At 41.2% G+C, this 15,288-nt stretch overlaps 1 protein-coding gene across 16 annotated transcripts in view; it reads right to left on the minus strand.

Annotated features, from left to right (window-relative positions):
- Positions 1 to 15,288, minus strand: part of kiaa1217 (KIAA1217 ortholog) — a 129,636-nt gene that overhangs the window by 65,655 nt on the left and 48,693 nt on the right. Inside the window, exon 1 of one of the 16 annotated variants that reach the window (XM_012917910.5) lies at positions 7,491 to 7,723. The exons of the other annotated variants lie outside the window; for them this stretch is intronic. The gene's annotated coding sequence lies outside the window, so the exon portion shown is untranslated. Of the gene's footprint in view, positions 1 to 7,490; positions 7,724 to 15,288 lie in introns of those variants that run through there. 16 annotated transcript variants of the gene reach the window in all.

Here is a 15,288-nt window from a genome sequence, read left to right on the forward strand (position 1 = left end):
GGTGAGTAAAGATGAGCTTCAGAATACACAGGCACTCATCTTGAGCTTTTGAACTTAAAAAGTCAAACCAGAGCCTTCCCACTACTTGGCAAGCTAAAATTGAAGCATACCTAAAGGCTATTGTGATTTTCAGCAATAAAGATGGAAAAATATTACTAAAATATTCTCACCCTAGGGAAAGCAGCTGCTTTTATTAAAAGTAATAATATTATAGAGTTCATTCAGGGCACTGAGGTGGAGTAGAAAGGTATAATACTTACTCAGACATTGAAAATGTCAAGTTTTACAAGATGGCTTTTATTACTCTGAGGGGAGCCTGGGGTGGAATAGCTCACTGGCAGAGCTTGGTCCAGGAAATATGGAGGGAACTGAAAATGTTCTTATACAAAGAGCCTTTGGAAATATTGTATGTATCAGTATTGTTAACAGATCCCAAGACCAAACGCAACAACAAATAGATTTCACTAATGCTCATTTAGCCTACGTGGCCAAAGTCTTACTTATTAATCCCTATCTTGCACTTCTTGTTTTGTCTATAAAATCTTCACTAGAAGAAACTAACTGTACAAGCTGCGGTGGCTGACATGCTCTCTGTTAGGGCGAATGTGGGCTGTTATTGCTATTGATACAAGCAAGCTCACTAAAGCGTCAGCTGAAACCTATCCCCGACAAATGCACCATTTACTCCTGTTTGCTAAAAGTGACATTTATAAAAAGCTAAAATAAGAATGAAAAGGCTTTGAGGATGAATGCCGCAGAGATGCTAAGCATGTTTAGAGGACTGACTGCTGCAACTACAAACTGACTGTTGCTGGTTTTGGTGTTTTCATGGGATTTGTTTCGAAAGAACAACAACTCACAAAGCAGCAGCTCGGGGATGACGTCACACATTTGGGCCCTCTGCACGAAAACCCGGACATTTTCATCAATCTTGAAAATCCCCCCGGACACCCCGGACAGAACGTGAAAAGTGGACATGTCCGGGGAAAAGAGGACGGTTGGTCACCCTATTTTACGTGCACACGAACCACACAGTTCTCTGCACCAAACTCATTATTAATGAGGGTTTTTTTTCTTTCTTTTTTCTTTTTTTAATTTACATTTCAATACAAAACACTGTGAAGTTGCTGGTATGATTGGACAAAAAGACATAGGATTTACAACAGTAACTGCTGCCACATTGTTTGCCATCCATTAGTCAAGATTTCCAAACTTTGACTTAGTAAATCAAACGTTTGCCACACCTAACTCAATTGAAATTGAAATTTAGCTCTGCTAAACAGGAAACAAGCATCAATCAGGAAACAGGCTCATTCTATTGGCCAGCATTAGCTATTTACAAATCTTTCGGTGATCACATTGACAATGGCTGACAAGTGAACATTTAAGAGTAAAGAAGAGAAAGTGAGTATTGATGTTGCATATATACAAATATGTATCACAGTATTGGATATGATGACAAGACAACTAGAGAAAAACAAAGGTGTCCACTACAGCACATCACAAGGAAAGGATGTTAAAGAAAGAGCATCTCCAGAATCGAGATTCCTGCTCTGAGGAAGAAGTATGTCTGGTTTAAGCTTAATGGCAGTGACATATACATCAAAAACTTGTGAGATATTCGAGTGTCACCTAAATTGGTCGACCCACCAATGAACAAACTAATGTTGCCACACGAGCGTGGAAAACAGTTGGTTAGATACAAACAGAAAACAGCCACAAAACTGGCTATGCTTAGTACGTGTGACAAAATCTGTCCTGAAATGCAATGTGGATTTAAAGTTAAGCAGTGTCACGCTTGTATAATCCTTCTACTACTTAAATAAAGTCCTCAGAGTATACGGACTTGATTCTGTGCCTTCACGTAGCCAGACACAGTGAAAAATAGAAACTCGCTCAACTCTCTCTGCACAACTGTCCTTACTTTTTGACTGGAATGCTTTTATTTGATACTGCCGGGCCTCTTTCCAGTATTTACATGGTGCCGCCTATTTATCAGTCAAGAGCAGGATGGAGTTCTTCAAACAGACCATGTCCAGATAGAGGACAGGTTTCCTCAAAACTTCCAGCTCCAGAGCTCACTTAGCCACTGTTCCTAGAATATCCCAGCTTAACAAAAACATCCTGTGTGTCACAGGCTTTACCGAATATATTTACAGAGATTGGCGCTTCGTAATGTGGACCATAGCTAAACGAAAGTGCACCGAGTTTGTCAGGCAGAGGGGTAAATATAAAATCGTGCCACCATAATGGCGTCATTAGTGAGCAGTCAATTGGGTCAATGGAAAACAATAGAAAGCCAACATCTGAGGGACAAGGGCAAGACACTGCAAGTTGTTAAACAGGGTGGTGGACAGAAGTCTCATCCATATTTATTAGGATTAGGCAGCTTTAAAACTCAAATTCATACTTTCCTTAAAAAAACGCTTTATGAGGACAGAAAACCTTGAATGCTTTATATGCTTTTAAAGAGTGAGAATGATGTTAGCGAATAAAGTCTGACAAACCTTACACTCTAGGGCATTTGTAGGTTGCCAATTAGAGACAAAATTCTAATTATCAGTACATTTTTTGCATTTCATCTATTTCTGACATAAGTTTGGTCCCAAGGTTAATTCGCACGGAGACCAGACCCTGTAGATAAAAACATACAACTCCTTTTCATGTGTACACAAAGCATGCTTGGTACTGAACAGAAGGAGAAAAAAAACCCGGGGATGTTCTTGTGTGTTGTGGGAGGCACTATGTCAAACCAAGTGACTAACAGAGGAGATGGATGGGACAGGCGTAGGTGTTTACATTGGGAGAAAAGGGCATTTAACAGCAACTGTCGGCGGCACTGTGTCCCCCCTCTATCTACCCCCTTCTCGTTGTTGCCAAAGGAAGAGGATGTTCAACAAAATGGCTTCACTGAGTGAATGGTAAGCCCTGCGTCTCTTCAGCTGTCCCCATCGTGTTAAGGCAAATAAGCCAGCCTTAAAAAAAAGAAGCAAAACCTGTATTTACCAGTTGCCAGGTGTTTTATAGCTGCCCTCTTACTCTAAGCCCAATTTGATCTAAGATCCTCCCTGCATGTACACTCACGGTACATACGAACTTAGTTTTCTATCTTGGCAAAGTCTCCGTTAGCTCCACAAGCATCTGACGTCACTACAAGTCTATTATTTCCCTCTGTGGATAATCCCTGGCATAGAAGCCGCCCACATAAGTGACCTCTACCATTGCCCATAGCGCCGCAATAACAGACTGAGAAGATATTTGCCATACCACTCCTGTTTTCTCTGTGTGGTCACATCTCAAGATTTTTATTTGTGGCTTAACTATGCATCTCTCTAAAGCTTTAGAAATGTTATAAGGCTAAAAACCATCAAGCCAGACCTATTATAATATCAAAGAGTGTAAAGAAATGAGGAAAAAAAACTTAAAAGGCTGGTGTTAATGAATCATTGTTAGGCGAACTACACATTGCTGCCTTATTAAATCATTTTCTGCTGGTTTGTCACATTTCTCTATTAAAATGTTGCCATTACCAGCCGCCTTTTACTTGTGACTAAGAGGAATGCATAAAAAATGACATATCTTCTGGCGCTTTAAAGAACGGCAAGATAAGGTTTTTATACTATCTTACAGCTACTGCAGGAATTTTAAAAAAAAAGAAGAAGAAAGATTTTCAAAGAGCACCTTTAATAACTATTCTACTGAAAATTATTTGGCTTACAATGAGGTTAATTTACAACAAGTAGAAGTCAATTAACATGACAGAGATTCTGTGTGATAACACCTTCTTATAATCCCCACCTCTATTAGACTCAAGATGTTTTGGCCATAAGGACAGCTTCTGGTCTAAGCTGCTGAACTGATAGAAAATCTTCCTGCAAGATGAGATATGTTACTCGCAGCTAATGGAGAATGTAATCTGCCTCAGTCAAAGTCTTAAAGCATAATGACTAAAATAAAAAAAGTTTTATACTGTGGATGTTACACGAGCAGTGGACACAGTCCCAGAGAAATGAAGCTTTCTATCAACTTTAATACCAAGAATTAGATTGAGATTAGCTTGGTTTGAATAACAAAAACTAGAACATTTAGCTCTAAAGGGTCAATCCAAATTATATACACGTACATTGTATCATCAGGATGGCCTGGTGTAACATCTGTCAAGTTAACAACAACCACCTCCGGTGCTGTTGGCCAGCCGTGTGCTGGAGGAAAGTGCGCTACTGTTGGTCAAAGACAAAAGAACAGGAGATGGGAAGGTGTGTTCTTAGGCAGCGAGAGAGAAGGAAAGGAAGGAATGTGGAAGTGAGAGCAGGGCCTTTAAATTTAGGGACCATGACTGGTAAAGAAAGAGGGCTGGCTGATAACAAAGAGACAGGCTGAAGTGCAGGATGCTGGGATTGAAAACGCTAAAATATTCGCTGGGAGTGACCAGGGTGGACAAAATAAGAAACAAAGTTAGAAAAGCAAGGCTGAGATGGCTTGGACATGTGCAGAGAAGAGACAGTGGATATATTAGATAAGAGATGTCAAAGATGGTGTTGTCAGGGAGGAGAAAAAGAGGAAGACCACAGCGGAGGTTCATGGAGGACATGCAGAGGGTTGGTTGAGACAGAAGAAGATGCTAGGGATAGGGGGGGATTGAGGCAGATGATCTGCTGTGATGAGCTCTAACAGTAACAAGTCGAAAGATGAACAAGAACAAAATATGTCAATTTAAAATTTGAGGTTTGAGCATAGACTACTTTTCTAATGGCCAGCATGGGGCAACTCCAAGTTATACAAAGAAGTCTGTAAATAAGTCTACAAGAAAGCGCCTCTAACGATCACTTGCTTTGTGATCTTATTAAGAATTTCTTGAGTTAATGGTCTCAACCCTAGTTTACTGACTCTTTTAATTCTTGTTGTAATTATGATGTAAATTTAGCAAATTATAGTCAAATTCACAGTCAAATAGATGATAAAGGAAAGTATGTGTTAGACTGGGGTTTCTCTGTGATTGACTTAAGTGTAAGGATGTCGTGTTCTTGACCTCTGAGTTATAATGTCATAATAACATGTGGTTTCAAAAACCCAAGATGGCTACAAGGTTTCACTTTCACCTGGGAATTTTTAATCTGACAACAAAAAAGTCAGCAAGTCACAAGTTTGACTTGGGTTACTAAATAAAACTCTCCATTTCTCTATTTCTTAGAGTGAACAACTGCAGCTCCCTGTCCATAAAAATATCCCCCATGTGACCAGATCACAATGAGGTCTAAAGTTTAGAAAAATATGCATTAGCACCATTTCTACTCTCTTTCACGATCATTCTTTCTTTTTCACCAACACTTTGGTGATCTCCACTACGTGGGTGTGTTTCTATCGCATCCATAACTCACCCACCAATGGGAGCTAGAATGAAAGCTCTCTAATGAGTTTTGATCAAACCTTGAAGCTCAATGAGACGTGGCGTGAGCTGGCTTGAGGCCCAGCGAAGGATGACAGTGCAGAGAAACACCTGGTTAGGCCTCTCACCCCATCCACCCCCACTGGCCTCACTGCTGCTTGGCCACATGCCGCTGGCCCAGGTGTGTTTCCCCCTAGCTCATGGAAGCCGTCAAACTTTACTTCCCCAGATTTGAATCAGCTAATACATTTGGTCAGGTTAATACCTGATCTCCTGTAGAGATTCAGATCTGCAGTGTTATGTCTGGATACTGATGTAACAGACTAGTCCAGCCAAGTAATCAAGTGCTCGTGTCCTAACCTTAGTCTCTCTTAATGATATTTGACAAATGGAGGCATACGGTCAGGAGCTACTGTGTGCCTTTGCTTGTAAAAACACTGCCAAAATCACTGCACCTCATATGCTATCACTTAGACGAATAGCTTGGTAGAATTATACTGGCAGCCAAACCCCTGCCTTCCCGTTAATAACGTTTCCTCTGGTCTTGTGAGAAACTGACAACTTGCTACATCAGCAAAGCGGCGATAAAAACTTGTGAGAGACAGTCTAACGTTGTGAAAGTGCCAAAACGAGCGATGAAAGATGAGGTTTAGGGGCACTGTAAAGGGGTGCGAGTGTGCGAGCTCATTTGTCTCTCTGACCCGTTTACCTTCCCCGCCTGCGGACTGAGGGAAGCTGATGTATTTATTGGTGAGAGACAAAACAAATCACACCCATCACTAAACATCTGAGTGGTAAAAAGTAGATGATGGAACTTAAAGGACCAATATGGCTTAGGGATTAAATACAAAGCACAACTGAGGGTTTCTTTATCTGTCAAAAACAATAACAAAAGAAGAAGAACTTCTGATTAGTTATCGTGTGACTTTATGGTAATAAAAATAGAGATTACACAGTTGCATGTGAAAATCTGTGAAATTAACTCTCATTTTTTTCCCCATTTGCCTAGGATTGGGCAGACCAGTCTTTTCCAGATGCAAATCTACTCAGCAGTGGAAAAAAGTTAATGCAATTCCCACAGTGCTGAAGAGATCCAGACAGGAAAATATAGGCCTGTTAAGACAGTAAAATGCTTCAAATTCGACTCAACTTTAAGATTAGTGACAAACTGTAAAAAGTAGTAGTTCACCGTTTTCCCTAGTTAATACATCTACTGTATGTAGTGTGAAGAGCACAGCAACTTAAAGGTCGCAAGATATATACTGATGTTCCCTTTGAGAGGAGAGAAGCAGCAGCATGGGAAATGTTGCGATCCGCTTGACGTGACCAAACAGCATCACAAAATCTGCACTAAAGCTGATCCCCAAACAGCCACTTTGATGATACAGATTAAATTTCTGTGTGATCTCAAAAGGCAGATGAATTTTAGAAGATTAAGAAGACTTGTTAGTTTATTCTAAGTTCTGATCCCAGACAATTAATGTAACTGATAGTTTGTGCAAGGGATGTGTTTTATAAGAGGGACAGCGCTGTTTTTCCAAGTTCACCCTCTCATGGTTTGACCCTCACCACTCTTCTCCCTCCAACAGCTTAATTAGACACAGCCACACACACATTAGATGGTCTCCCCCTTTTTTTTTGCTTCACACACTGAATGGTTGGCTGCGGTTCAAGGCACAGCAAAAAAAAGAAAAGAAAACAGCTATGGAAAACAAGCAGCTTTCGGAGCCAGGGGAAACCATCAGCAGGCAGCACGCACACACACACACACACACACACACACACACACACACACACACACACACACACACACACACACACACACACACACACACACACACACACACACACACACACACACACACACATCAAGAACACCATAGTGAATGCAACTCCAAAAAACTGTCTGGAAATTTAAATGACACTGCATGCAACAGTAACAGCGTGCCATCTTCTCTCACAGTGCAGGGATGTCTGCCTTACAGTGCACCAATCTGAATCTATGGATGGAAAAACTGATGAAGATGGGAGTTTATAGTCCCGTGAGCGTTTATGTATCGGTGTAAGAGAGGCGTGTGCTCTTGTGCAAGATGTAGCTACTCACCTTTTCTTTCTGGTAGGCTGTGGTAAAGTATGTCCTGATAACCAAGTCTTTTTTTCTTCACACTCACCCAGAGTGACACAAACTAACACACTGCCTCAGTCCCAAAACTTTTTGCTCTCTCCCGGTAGATCTACACTTCCACTGATCCCTCCCTCCCTCCGTCTCTTGCTCTCTCCCTCTCTCTCTTTCTGTTAGACTTCCTGGGCTGCTGTTTATGCTCCAATCAGGCCTTCCAAGAAACTACCGCTGCCCCTCCGCCCACCTACTCTCTCTGAGCCAGCAGCGATTGTTTGGCAGGGGCTTGTCACATGTAGACGCCTGTCTATGTATGTGTGTGATCCCTCATGACTAAGGTTTTTTAACCTCTTGCCACTATCTGGAGCTGGGCTCTCCTCAGTCACGAGAAGAAGAGTTTGGGAGACGCAAACTATGAGCTAAAAGAGCGAAGGTGGAGGGAGGATAGGATAGGAAGGAAAATGCACAGTGGGAGCTGCCAGCTTCAGTCTTACTGAGACAAATACACTTTTTCAGGCATGGGTAAAAAGGGGGTTGGCTGTGTTGACTGAGAGCTGGGGGGCGTGTCTGGAACTTTCTCTCCAAATCCAACAGCTTGTTGTTATAAACCGCAATGAGGCTCAGCCCGTCACAGACCTCAAAGCTTGGTCTCCACAGCAAGTTCCCTTTACCATAGCCTGCCAAAGGTTTTCAGTGTACTGTATGCGCTCTCACGGTGCCAACCTCCAATTCACAGTTTCACTATAGCTGCCCAGCCCCATGCATCCCCAGCTCTTTCCAGCCTCTGAGTGAAATAAGAAAGAGTAGAGGTGTGATGTGTGTGTGTGTGTGTGTGTGTGTGTGGGGGGGGTGCAGAGCAGTGAGGTGAAAGGTGATGTGTGGGAGGGGACAGGTTGACAGCAGCACACTGAGCTTTTGTTGGCGCTGTTAACAGTTCTATCATCACAAGATGGTAACACCATGCGGGGTGTGGAAGTCCTTAGACAACTCAGGCACCGCGCAAGCACTTCGACTTTGTACCTCTTATAATCTGCTATTAAGGTAAAACTTTGCACTGGAATAAAAAGAAAGCATTTCATTCAGAGGATAAACATTACGATTTCTGGATTATGAGACAAACATAGATGATCTAAACCACTTTGTATGATGGTAAAATGAAAAATCACAGCACTGCAATGGGGAAAATAATAAACCAAACTACCGTAAGTTTGGCAGATTAAAGCGGATTCTGCTCAGAGGTGTTTACATAGATCATTTCAACAATAAGGCTACTGTAACTCCGCAATTTTCTTTCAAATACATTTGTTCCAGCTAGGCATGCGAGTCTTTTTAGAGTTCAGCCGCATGGGTAGATTGGGGGGTGTCTCTGTGCCAAGTCGAATTCAGGAAACATTCATCTTGTTGTTTAGTCTGGGCACCATGTGCTGGAGCAGGGAGCCTGCTCTCCTTCACGGACCCCTCCTCTTCTGAACACAAGCACAAAAACCCCCACGCTGACAGACATGATCCAGACAATCACAACTGCGGTTCATTGTTTAGGGGCTCAGATGCACAAAACAGCAAAACTTCAAAGCAGCAGTTAGTACAAAAACAGCATGAAAAGATCAAATGTGCTCAGTCACTCCCTCGGCAGCTCAGGTGTGCCGGCATGTAGGCTTTGTACGTCAGCATTTATTTCTCCTGCTTTTATCACATAATAAAGACAGAGAAAGAGCTTTTGACTCTGTGCACGATAACAGAAAGCAGGTGCAGTGATGTCTATACAGTGCCGTACTTGGATGGGTGTGTACACATATGTAACTGTATGCCCATGTACTCATGAACATGTTTCTGGACTTGTGTTGCCATAAGAAAGTGGAAATACTTCTTCCTTACTCTCTTCCTGCATGCACATTATAAACAGGGCCCACTCTGACTAATCCTCTAGCACTGAATCCTTCCAGTGCTGAAAAGACATTCAGAAAAATAGAAGTGGAAGCAAAATAATCAAAACATTCGGGATTTAACGGCAAAGAAGCAGGTGAGGATTACACCTGAGGCTATTCAGCCTGGCGGCTCAGCCTGTGCCAGTCTGCCACCAAGGAGCCGAACCTGCAGTCACCCAGTGAATGAGCCACCTGTGTGCCTTGGAAGAGGCTGAACTCAGCCATGCTCGTGTAAAGCAAAGAGAGTGAAATGACAAGCCGTTCGCTTTCAACAGCACAAATTAAGATTCGGGAAAGGAGGCTCGCAAGCTAACTTTTTTTTCCTCTTTAGGCCAACGTGCTTAACAATCTAAAGATGAGTCACATGAAGAAAAAGAACTGGATACACTGTGTCACCTCCTTTTATCTGAAAAGGACAGCTTGTCATGTGACCTTTGCTTTAAGCCAGCTGATGCATTGCTGCTGGATGTGTTAAACAAGGCTGATACAAGGACTGCAATGTAATGCAAAAAACCAAAAAACATTTGAAACCTACTGGTGACACTGACATCTATGATTTTAATGTACTTTTTTTGTTTTTTCTCTTCTAACATTTAAGCAGCGTTAACAATGAATAAACTCTCAGCCTTTTTAATTGTTATTGATGTATTTAGCAACTGTTTTTCCATGAAGTTGAGTCTATAAGTGGCACAGATGGAACAGTCAGTATATAAACTAAAATAATACACCTGTTTATATCTGTTTTTACAGTCAGGGGTATTGTTGCTGAGTTCTTTTTACTTAAAAACTCTGAACTCAAAGTGACAGTTTTTGTTGGCTCTTATTTTTGGTTTTAGTTTGCAGGGCATCTTTCAAACTGATACAGAGCGCATAACAAAAACAGCAAAAAAAGGAGGCACCAAAGGCCTTGGCTGCCTTCCACCCAGATCCCACTCTACCCTGTGGACCGAGCTGCCTTTTACATATATTTAGCCTGAAATCATCTAAAGCCCCGTTGAGCTGCTGCTCTGTATTTTAAAGCCACTTTCATAATCTTCCACAGGGAGGCTTCAGAGCTGAGCTCATGGCAACAATGGAGCCACTGGACGAGTGTGATCTCTGAGTCAGCATCGGATACTCTGAGAGGAGTCTTATTGAAGTTTAGGCTCACTGCCCTTCAGGTTTGAGGGACTGTCTGAAGATGATGAGCTATCATTATGTAAACAATGCACAGTACCGTGCATCACAACCTGTGTTTAACCCATCACAAACACACATCTGAGCCTCCAGAGACCCTACCAGTCAAGCCCATAATTTGATGTAGCAGCCCGATGAATCTGCTGCCATTATGCATTTCCGGGGAGGAGATCTTAAACGGCTATTGATTAAATAAATTAATAAGAGCCTGAAATAATGAGAATGCGAAGTGAGAGGTGTGAGATCACAGCTTGGCCGGAGAAGTGAATGTGGCACTATGAGGCCAGTCTGATTGTCCTGTGGCCCACTGCAACAGTGACAGAAAGGAACAATGAGACATAACTCACCCAGGAAACATAGCACAAAGGGTCAGAGGGGTCACATGACTCTGTTTCTGTTTGTCTGTCCTTGAGTCACACGTGCATAAATGAATTAAAGTGGCAGCACCGGAAATTATATTCTACAGAGAGCATTATATGCATCATTCTGTGGTGAAGACTGGCCAGCACTGATCTGTCAGAGTCAAAACTCAGAAGCAAAGAACAAGACAACCAGAGCGAGGCATCGAAGTCATTACAGATTAAGACAGGAAGCTACTTCAAAGTCAGCTAGCCTGCTAACGGTTTGAAAAACTGGCCTGTGATTTTAAGATCACAGCTCTGAATGTAAAACTGCACAGACATTTCAGTAAAGAAACTGGTTAATACAAAGTAAATTACATAAGTGGTTAATCAGGAAGTTTACAATTTTAGATTATTGAGAAGGGAGTGAGGGCAGCTATAATATATCTGTGGAGGTATGGAGATGTTCACGAGAGAGGCTAGCCAAAATTTTAACCTAAAGGTCGGAAGGAGCTTCACTGTGTGTTTGTGAATCTAGAGAAAACATATGATAGGGTGCCAAAAAAGAATCTGTGGTACTGTATGTGGACATGTATGACGACAGTGAGCCAGTGGTGAGGTGTACAGTAGGAGTGACAGATAGGATCATGGTATAGGTGGGACTATGCCAGGGATCAGCTCTGAACACCCTTCTTGTTTGCACTGGAGATGGACAGGTAGACAGATGAGATCAGGCAAGAGTCTCTGTGGACTGTGAGGTTCACAGATGACGTGGTGCGCTGTGAGAGCAGGGAGCAAGTGGAAAAGAGATGGAAGTATGCTCTGAAGAGAAGAGGAGTGAAAGTCAGGAGAAGAAGGTTGAGTAGTTTGGACACAAAGTTAGAGAGGCGAGGCTAGGATGGTTTGGACGTGCAGACGAAGAAGAGTGAATATATTGGACAAAGTATGTTGAACTGGGGCAGGAGGAAAAGATGGAGACCACAGAGAAGGTTCATGGATGTGAAGGAAGAAATGCCGAGGGTTGGTGTGGCAGAAGAGGATGCTAGGGATAGGATGAGACAGACGAAGTGTCATGGCACCTGGGTTGTTGACCCAGTGTTTGGGGTTTGGACTTTTTGTCATTGTTTAGTTTCTCGAGTCGGTTTCCATCTTTATTGTGAAAGTCTCTTGTCCTATGTGCGTTAGGTTTACTTTTGGTTACTCTGTTTCATTAGTTAGCCGTGTTCCCACCTGTTACCTATCCTGTTATTATCCTGTCTCTTTAAGAACTCAGTTGGTCTCTGTTTCCGGTCATGCTGTCGTAATTTCCTCGTGTGCATGCACTCTGTTTATTTCAATCGTTTATTAACCTAGCTCCAGTTAATAAAAACTGTGTCTTTCATTTGGGTCCTCTCTCTCCATTCCCAGACACCTGATCGTGACAGGAAGATCCTCTAAAGGGAGTAGCAGAAAGTAAGAGAAGACACAAGCAGTTCTCTCCTTCAGGAGCAAGCGTCAGAATGGCTTAAAAACTGCTTTACATGAGGAAAAAAAGAATCCAGAATAGAAAGAAAATCCATTTACAACCATGTGCAGTTGTAAAGAATTATGTTAATTTTTCACACCCTTTAAATCTTTACTGGTTGATACTCATAATGATAATGTCTTAGGTCTCAGCTTCTATCAGCATTAATATTGTAATTGTTAATATATCTTAAATCTTCTTTATATTATAAAAACAGCTCTTTCATCCCAACTTGGGAAAAAGATTAAATGCATGTTTTGGAAGTGGTTTCAATGTAACAGCTTGTAACGCCATAAAATACAGAAAAAAGGGTCCAATAAGAGCCGCCGGGCAAAGAATATGACTAAAAACCAAAATTTTTTTCAATTTAACAATTCACCCCATTTTCACTCGAGTCAAAGACTCCAGTGCTGTAGGGTGTAATTATGTGAGCAAAGTATTACAAATACAACACAAAGAGACATTCATGCATTAAAGTGATTAACCAAACTCTGATTTGATATACAAACACGTGTTCTTTATCAACCAAGCTGTTCATGCTTTAAAAAAAAAACTGTGAATAATCGTCTTTGCCTGACAAAACATTGGTATTTTGAAAGTGGACTTAGGGATGCTTTTAAAGTCCATGTTATGTTCAAATGTTAGGCAGTGTTCGACCTTGCATACAACTCTGACTTTCACACAGTGCAGCTCGTTGTTTTGGCTACTGCAGCAACATTTTGACTACTAAAGCGCAGCGTAAGTGAAGCATGAAGCAACTGTCAGAATGACATAAGGGACGCTCAAAGATAAGGTAATGCCATTACCCTCTGGTCCTCCACAGACATCCGCTTTGTATCAAATTGCTATACCCATGAACCAACAGGTCTTAGTGAAAGTCTGCAGATCTGTTGGCCAATATTGAACTATATATCTCCATGTGTGCTGTTCAATTTCCACTGATATTAATAATATATATATATATATATATATATATATATATATATATATATATATATATATATATATATATATATATATATATATATATATATATATATATATATATATACATATATACATATATAGGGGTGCAACGATATTCGTATCGATATTGAACCGTTCGATACAGTGCTTTCGGTTCGGTACGCATATGTATCGAACAATACAACATTTGTAATTTATTTTATCAATTTTCCTTCTGACGATGCTGTCTGTGTTGAGCGCTCAGTGAATCTGTGTTCGACTACTCCGCCTAGGCTGCACTGTCGAGCGCAGATCCACTGAGCGCTCAACACAGACAGCATAGACAGAAGGAAGAGCGCAGGGCACCTCCCCCACCCTCATTCAGATCTGGCGTTTGGAATTATTTTGGTTTTCATGTGACGTATGACCCTGAAGGTAAGCGAGTCATGGACTAAAGTAAAACAGTATGTTGGATGTGCCATGCAATGCTCAATTACATTGGTGTGAACTAGTGTGTTAGCGCAGTTAGCTCGTTAACGTGTTGGCCGTCTAGCCCCATGCACGGAGCGATCGGCGGTAGCTCGTTAACGGAGATTTGCCGTGTTGTGGCGTTAAGGTCATTTCAACGAGATTAACCTGAAAGCACTAGTGGGAACACAACGAATATGACTGCACATTTACGCCGACATCATCCTAGTGCAAAGACAAATACAACAAGCATGCTACTAACTTTAGCCGAGTCATTTAGACAGCTGTTAGCACATGATTCTCCTTATGCTGCTGAGAATATAGCCCAGAAGAAGCGGATAGTATAGCTTTTATTTTGGAAAGAGCCATTTCTCTGTAATAAACTCTCTTTTCCAAAGATGAGTGATTCCTCAATCAGATACAGGGCTTGCAATATCGCTAGCCCGACGTCCCGGAGCTAGCGATTTTTTTCAGTCGGGCTACCAAAATCTAGCTCTTCCCTGCCCGTCGGGTTATTGTAGGAAAAACATATGTCAATGCTTTTGCATTCTTTCAGAAATGTAGCTGGGTAATTATGTCATTGGCATCGGTGAGCCACTGTCAATATGTGACATATTGAAGTCGCGTTTGAATTTGCGCTTGTTTTTTTGCTTTCACTTTGCAATCGTGCGAACTGTGTATAGAGAGCGACAGCACTGATCTGTGAGTGATGATAATTTGTGCACCAATTCCTCTGACATCGTCTTATTAATCGTTAGCTTACTATGCAAACATGACAAGTGAAATCTCCCGCAGCAAGCTTAAACATGTGAGAGGTTGATTGCGCAGAGAATCGCTGAGCTTATGTGAGTGCATGTGTAAAAGCATTTCAGTTCTGCTGAGCCAAATAAGACAGGTCAGGGTGAAGAAGTGACAGCCAAAGAAAAGCTTACCACAAAACGGAGAAGTTATGACAAATCAGACTATGAGGCAAAAAGAAAGTGCAGCTTTATGGTTTCATGGACAAAAGAATTTCTGTGGCTGCAATATGACGAGCTAAATAACCAGGGCTGCACATAAGTGGTCCGCAGGTGCGCATTCACTGTCAAAATAAAAAACACGCACAAGGGTTAGGGTTAAATTTAAAAACTGTACTTTTGAGTTAAAATATATATTTATAATTTTAATAAATGACAAATTAAAAATGCATGAACATTTTTTTGTATCGAAAAAACATCGAACCGTGACACCAAAGTATCGAACCGAACCGAACCGTGAATTTTGTGTATCGTTGCACCCCTATATATATATATATATATATATATATATATATATATATATATATATATATATATATATATATATATATATATATATATATATATATATACACACACACACATCTATATATACATACATATACACATATATATACACATACATAT

This window comes from Maylandia zebra, linkage group LG9 (genome assembly GCF_041146795.1).
Source record: "Maylandia zebra isolate NMK-2024a linkage group LG9, Mzebra_GT3a, whole genome shotgun sequence".
NCBI classification, from domain to species: domain Eukaryota; kingdom Metazoa; phylum Chordata; class Actinopteri; order Cichliformes; family Cichlidae; genus Maylandia; species Maylandia zebra.